At 40.2% G+C, this 7,098-nt stretch overlaps 1 pseudogene; it reads left to right on the top strand.

Annotated features, from left to right (window-relative positions):
* The first annotated feature begins 487 nt into the window (after positions 1-487).
* On the top strand, positions 488-1,147 carry LOC138145296 (claudin-6-like; annotated as a pseudogene).
* Positions 1,148-7,098: the final 5,951 nt, after the last annotated feature.

Raw genomic sequence — 7,098 nt, forward strand, 5'->3', positions numbered from 1 at the left:
TGATGCTATAAGCAATCTGGTAGAGCAAGGAATAGTTGGTCTGTCATATTTTTGGAGAACAGAAAAATTTATGATGAAACTAAAGATAGAGAACATTATGATACGCAAAATGGATAATTTTGATTACATTAAATTGAAAAGATTTTTCATGAACAAAGCCAATGAAAGCAAGATTAGAGTGAAGCAGAAAACTTGGAAAGAGTTGTTACAACCAGTGTCTCTGATAAAGGCCTCATTTCTAAAGTATAGAGAGAACAGAGTTAAATTTTTATGAATACAAGTCATTCTCCAATTGGTAAATGGTCAAAGGATATGAACAGGCAGTTTTCAGATGAATACATTAAAGCTATCCATAATTATATGAAAAAATGCTCTAAATCATTATTGATTAGAGAAATGCAAATCAAAACAACTGTTAGGATACTCTACCCTGACCTCTGGCTATAATAGTTCATTTTCTAGGCACATCTTCCCTAAGCTTCTAACCATGGCTTCTGCTGGTCTTCAGATCCTGGGTATCATCCTTTCAGTACTGGCCTGGATATCAGGTCTAGTATTCTGTGCCATGCCCATGTGGAAGATCATAGCCTTCATTGGCAATAACATCGCAGTGGCCCAGGTGGTGTGGAAAGGCCTCTGTATGGCTTGTGTGGTCCACAGCACTGGCTAGAAGCAACGCACGATGTATGATTCCATGCTGGCTCTGCCTCATGACTTCCAAGCATCTAGGGCCCTCATGGCCATCATTCTGCTTTTGGCCCTGGTGGGTCTGCTGATCTACCTTGCTGGGGCCAAGTGTACTACATGTATAGAAGACAAGGAACTAAAAGCCCGGCTAGTACTGACTTCAGGGGTCATTTTCCTCATCTCAGCAGTCCTGGTCCTGATCCCTGTGTGCTGCACTGCCCATGAGATCATCAGGAATTTTTACATCTCCCTGGTGGCTGATGCTCAGAAAAGAGAGTTGGGGCATAGACTCTATGTGGGCTGGGCAGCTGCAAGCCTTTTTATACTAGGTGGGTCATTACTGTGCTGCGCTTGCCCCTCTGGAGGCTCAAGGCATTACGTGGCCTGACACTCTGCTTCTGCCCCTCCCCCAGAAGGCTCCCAAGGTCCTTCTGAATACCCAACCAAGAATCATGTGTGAATCCAGAAAGGGGAGAGGGAGGCAACAAATGACTCCATGAGGTAAGGGGGGTCCTTTTTCCCCTCCTTCCCTCTCAAGATGAAGTTACGGGTGACCCTTGTCAGTCTTGAGAGTTTTAGCTTTTTGTTTTGTTTTGTTTTTAACTCCTTGGATGACTGAGCCAAGAAGATGACTCCACATCCCTTACTGTTCATTTCCTGCTGCTACTGATGCAAAGTCTTCCAGACATCCTTGGATAAGGAACTACAGAGATGCTAACTAAGAGCTCCAGAACCTTTTCTGATAAACCACAAAGATGTATGCTATTTCTCAGGAAATGCTAGAACCCTCTTTGGTTGTGTGACTGAATTCTAACCTTGTCAAGTTCAAAATTCTTTAATATGCTCTGTCCTTGCCATCCCCAACCACCAGGAAAACAGGACCACCAAGATTCTGCTAGCCTTTTTTTGATTTCCATGGGAATTGAGATTGCTCCTATGATTCTTCTGGACTTCCAGAAGGCAGGAAGTGATCTCCCTGCTGGCTCTTGTATCCTGTTTTTAACATACTCTCCCTAATCCAGAATCCAGCGAACACCTCTCCCCACCCTCCTACCCTGCTGCTGCCTTCCCTTCCTGTCACTTTTTGTGGAGTTTCCATGGTTGGAGATTTTTATATAATAAAATGTGTCTTGCTAAAAAACAAAACAAAACAAAAAAACAAACAAACAACAACAACAACAACAAAAAACAACTCTTAACTATTACATCACACTATTAGATTGGCTAATATGAAAAACAGGAAAATTAAATGCTGGGGAAGATCTGGGAAAATTAGAACATTAAGACATTGTTGGTGGAGTTGTGAACTGATCCAACCATTTTGGAGAGCAATTTGAAACCATACCCAAAGGGCTATAAAAATATGCATACTCTTTGACCCATAAATACCACTTCTATGGCTGTATCCCACAAGGATCATAAAAACGGAGAAAGGATCCACGTGTACAAAGATATTTATAGCAACTCTTTTTGTGGTGACCAAGAATTGAAAACTGAAGGGGTGACCATCAATTGGGGAATGGTTGAAGAAATTGTGATATAGTAATTCAATGGAATACTATAGTATTATAAAAATGATGACCAGGCAGCCTTTAGAAAAAGATGGAATGACATATGAAATGATGCTGAATGAAATGAGCAGAAACAAAAGAACATTGTACACAGTAATATGCACATTATATGATAAGTGACTTTGATAGACTGGGATTCTCTCAGCAATGCAAGGTTAGAAGACAACTCCAAGACTTATGATGGAAAATGCTATCTACTTCCAGAGAAAGGACTGTGGCATCTGAATAGAGATTGAATCATACTATTAGCTCTCTACTTTGTTGTTTTTGCTTTTCTTTCTTTCTTGTGGCTTCTCCTATTCATTCTAATTCTTCTTTACAACTTGGCTGATGTGAAAATTTGTTTAAGGGAAATGTGTATGTGGAGACTTTATTGAACTGCATGCCATACTAAAGAGGGGAAGCCAAGGTAGGCCAAGAAAATTTAATTCTCAAAGGCTTATAGAAGTGAATGCTGAAAACTAAAATTAAATAAATTAATGAAAACAGGAAATAATTTTTTAAGTGAAAAAAATGACTCAACAGCTTGGTAAATGAGACAAATAAAAAATACTGAAGAAAATAGCACTTAAAAAAAAACGAAGCCAAATTGTGTATCAGTAATCAATACTGCCATACCCAGGATAACTGCAACCACAGGTTCTTAGCTTTGCTTTACTAGCAAGGATAGCTGTTTAAGAGGTCAACAATGATTTTTAATAACTCTCACTAGTTCAGGGGAAAAGTCAACCCCCTAAACTTCAGAGAAAATACAAATAGAGACAATACAAGCAGAGAAATAAAGACCAGCAGACAGGTTTCTGACTGCCTGAATCAACTATATACTTTACATACACCCATGGATTGAGAGAGCCTTTACATTTCAGCAGTTGGGGAGCTCTGAATATACTGCCACTGAGAATGGTGATCAGGGATCCTCCTCATAAGCAAGCCCCCAAAGCTAAATACCAACTCAGAGTATATATGCACTTCTCAGAGCCAGAAAGCATTACAACCCTCATGACTCATTATCTAATTAGAAATTAGCAAAAGGTATGAAAGCCTTCCTACAAGCAAGCCTTCCCTAAGCAAGCTTCCTTTAATAGGCCTGTTAATGGATGGGAAAATCTTAAAAACCATTAACATTACAAATGGTAAAAGACACACAAAAATAAATGAGAAGAAAATTATTTATAAAGCAAAATGTGCAAATTAGAAAAAGAGACATAAAAATTCACTGAAGAAAAAAACTAAAAAAATAGAATTTGATAAATGGAAAAGGAGGTACAACAGCCTACTGACAAAAATAATTCCTTAAAAATGAGAATTGAACAAATGGACACTAATAACTTTAAGAGAAATCAAGAAACTATGAATCAAAGTCCAAAAAAATTTAAAAAAAATAGGAGACAATGTGAAACATCTCATTGAAAAAATAACTGATCTGGAAAATAGATCCAGGAGATAGATATAATTTTAAATCATATATATATATATATATATATATAAACTACCTGTAATACATGAACAACAACAACAAGAAAGAGGCTAGACACCACCTTTCAAGAAACTATCAAGGAAAACTGCCCTGATATTCTATAACCAAAGAATAAAATAATAATTGAAGGAATCCAGGGTCACTTTTTCAAAGAATAAATAAATAAAAACTTATCATTTCCTACAGAAAAATAGTGTCCCATTACATTCATATACAAAACTTATTTAGCCATTCACCAATTGATCATTATCACCTCAATTAATATGTTTTTATTACCGCAAAAAGATCTGATGTAAATTTTTTTTTTTATTATTTTGGGAAGAGCTAAGATGGCAGAGTAAAAGCACAAGCTTGGTGTTGCCTCTGGCTCCAACCACTTCTAGACTTGTAAAAAAAATCACTCTAAACAAATTTAAAAGATACAGAACCCACAATGAGACAGAGAGAAAGAAATCTCCCAGTCAAGGCAACCTGGCAGGCTGACAAGAATGATCTATTTTAGCATGCTGGGAGCCAAGTACAGTCCCATGTGAGTCCCATGGTTCTGGCCACAGCATGGCCCAGACTGGCCAGAGCAGACATCAGGAGAATTAACAATGAGCAGCTATGGCAGTTTTCAGACTTCTCAACCCATAAGTTCCAAAAACAAAGTAAAAGGTCAGTGGGGAACTCTGTGGGAAATACAGGGACAGAAAATCATGGTCTGGCTCCTGGTCCCCAGTGTGAGAAGTGGCAGCTACGGCAGCATGGTGTAGCAGCAAGCACCCCAAGCACGTCCTCAGGGTTTGCTGCTACCACAGGTTCTTGGATCTGCTTTGTTAAAGGAAAGCAACTCAAAATTGGTTAACAAGCTTATTTTAATCAGTCAGACCATATATCCTTTACCTTGTTCAGGGGAAATGGTCAGCACCCCGAACTTCAAAGTATACAGGCAGAATTATCAAGACAGAAACAGATCAAGTAGACAGATTTCCAAACTGTCCAACCAATGTATGTCCATTACATCCATACCCAGTCAACATCTGGGTTTCCACATCTGGGTTTTTGAAAGCCGGGGGACTCTCAACAAAGGCTTCCCAGAACTCAGATCAAATCACAGAACACTTCTCAAAGTGAGTCCCAAAACAAAGCTACATATCAGGGCTTATATAGCCTTCTCTTGGCTCAGAAAATGTAACAACCTTATTGAATCACTGGCCAATCAAGAAATATTTACTGAAAAACAAGCCTCCCACCCAAGGCTTCAGGTGCACTTTAGCCTAGGGGCAGGGAAGATTTTCCAAATTTGCATTTCCATTACATTCGGCCCCAAGATCTTTCTTGCCCATAGCATAGACAATTTACTTTTGAATCAGCATTAAACATCTCTTAGGTCACATTTTCAAAGTACAGAACTAAAGTTACCAAAGTGGCCAATGGGCCTTAAACAAACACAAAGTACATAGCATTATTACCTCAATTGAAAACAAGAGTTCAAATAAAGTTCTCTGGGGGTGGGGGGATATCCTTCCCCTCACACAGCTCCAGCCCCTGCCTCCAAGCACAGACAGGGGGCTGGGCAAGAAAACCAACAAGGTGGGGTCCCTGGGGATCCAAGGCACTTCATCCCACCCACCATAGTCACAAGTCCATCCTCCCCCAGGGTCCCAAACTGTGGGAAGCAGCCAGGAAACACACTCAATGCCCCTGCTTTGCTGCTCAGTTCTTATCTTTTCCTGTGGCTGAATTCCAAACTCCTGGGCTTCTTCTCCTCCCGCAGGCAGCAGCTGCTCCTGGCTTCTGCCCAGGTCCTGATGCAGGCAGCTCACCATTCCTGTTCTCAGCTCAGTGAAGTCCGCATGCAGGCCATTCTTCTCTCCTGTTCCACAGCTCCACAGAGTTACAGCTACCACAACTGGGAAACAAACAATTATCCCAGTCCCCATACTTTCCTTTTACTCTGCAGATCCTGTTCGTGATGCCATTTTGTAGCAGCAAGCACCCCAGTGTTCCCAGGGTGGCTGCTAGCAATACAGGTTCTTGGATCTGCTTTGTTAAAGGAAAGCAACTCAAAATGGGTTAACAAGCTTATTTTAATCAGTCAGACCATATATCCTTTACCTGGTTCAGGGGAAATGGTCAGCACCCCGAACTTCAAAGTATACAGGCAGAATGATCAAGACAGAAACAGATCAAGTAGACAGATTTCTAAACTGTCCAACCATTACATCCATACCCAGTCAACATCTGGGTTTCCACATCTGGGTTTTTCAAAGCCGGGTGACTCTCAACAAAGGCTTCCCAGAACTCAGATCAAATCACAGAACACTTCTCAAAGTGAGTCCCAAAACAAAGCTACACATCAGGGCGTATATAGCCTTCTCCTGGCTCAGAAAATGTAACAATCTTATTGACTCACTGGCCAATCAAGAAGTATTTACTGAAAAACAAGCCTCCCACCCAAGGCTTCAGGTGCACCTTAGCCTAGGGGCAGGGAAGATCTTCCAAATTTGCATTTCCATTACACATGGCTGCTCCTAGAGCTCCTGGCCTACAGATTTTAGGGGGATCAGGTTACCATTCAGAGGGTAATCATTCTTGCTTTAACCTTCTTGGATTGGGATTGTGGTCTTGGGTGGTGGTCCTGGGGTGAGTGACCAGTGTGCCAGAGATTGTGGGGGATGCAGGGAGGGTACCCTCCTAATAGCTCTGGCAGCTGCGAAAACACAGTGATTTGGGACAAAGCTCTCATAAATCTGGAAGCAGAGTTCTACCACGGCAAAGAGTTCAAAAGTCAAGTAATTGGCTGGCAATATGAGCAAGAAGAGGAAGCACAATCAGACCATACATTCCATTTTTAGAACAAAAAGAATCAAATATGGAATGGGAGGAAGACACCACAGTTAGAACTCCTGCATCAAAAGCATCCAAGAAAAATACAAACTGGTTACAGGCCATGGAAATACTCCACAAGGACTTTGAAGATCTAGTAAGAGAAGAGGAGGAAAAACTGGGAAGAGAAATGAGAATGATGCAAGAAAATCATGAAAAGCAAGTCAACAGTCTGCTAAAGGATACCCAAAAAATACCAAAGAAAATAACACCTTAAAAAGTAGAATAACTCAAATGGCAAAAGAGGCCCAAAAACAAATGAGGAGAAGAATGCCTTGAAAAGCCAAATTTGCCAGATGGAAAAATAATTTCAAAAGCTGATCAAAAGAGAATAATTCCTTAAAAGTTAGATTGGAGAAAATGGAAACTAATGTCTTTATGAGAAATCAAGATACTATAAAGCAGATCCAAACAAATGAAAAAATAGAAAGTGATGTGAAATATATCTTTGGAAAAACCACTGACCTGGAAAATAGATCCAGGAGATATCAT

Source organism: Petaurus breviceps, unplaced genomic scaffold (genome assembly GCF_028583685.1).
Source record: "Petaurus breviceps papuanus isolate PSGF00001 unplaced genomic scaffold, PetGlider_PUasm1.0 90734, whole genome shotgun sequence".
In the NCBI taxonomy this organism is placed as follows: Eukaryota; Metazoa; Chordata; class Mammalia; order Diprotodontia; family Petauridae; genus Petaurus; species Petaurus breviceps.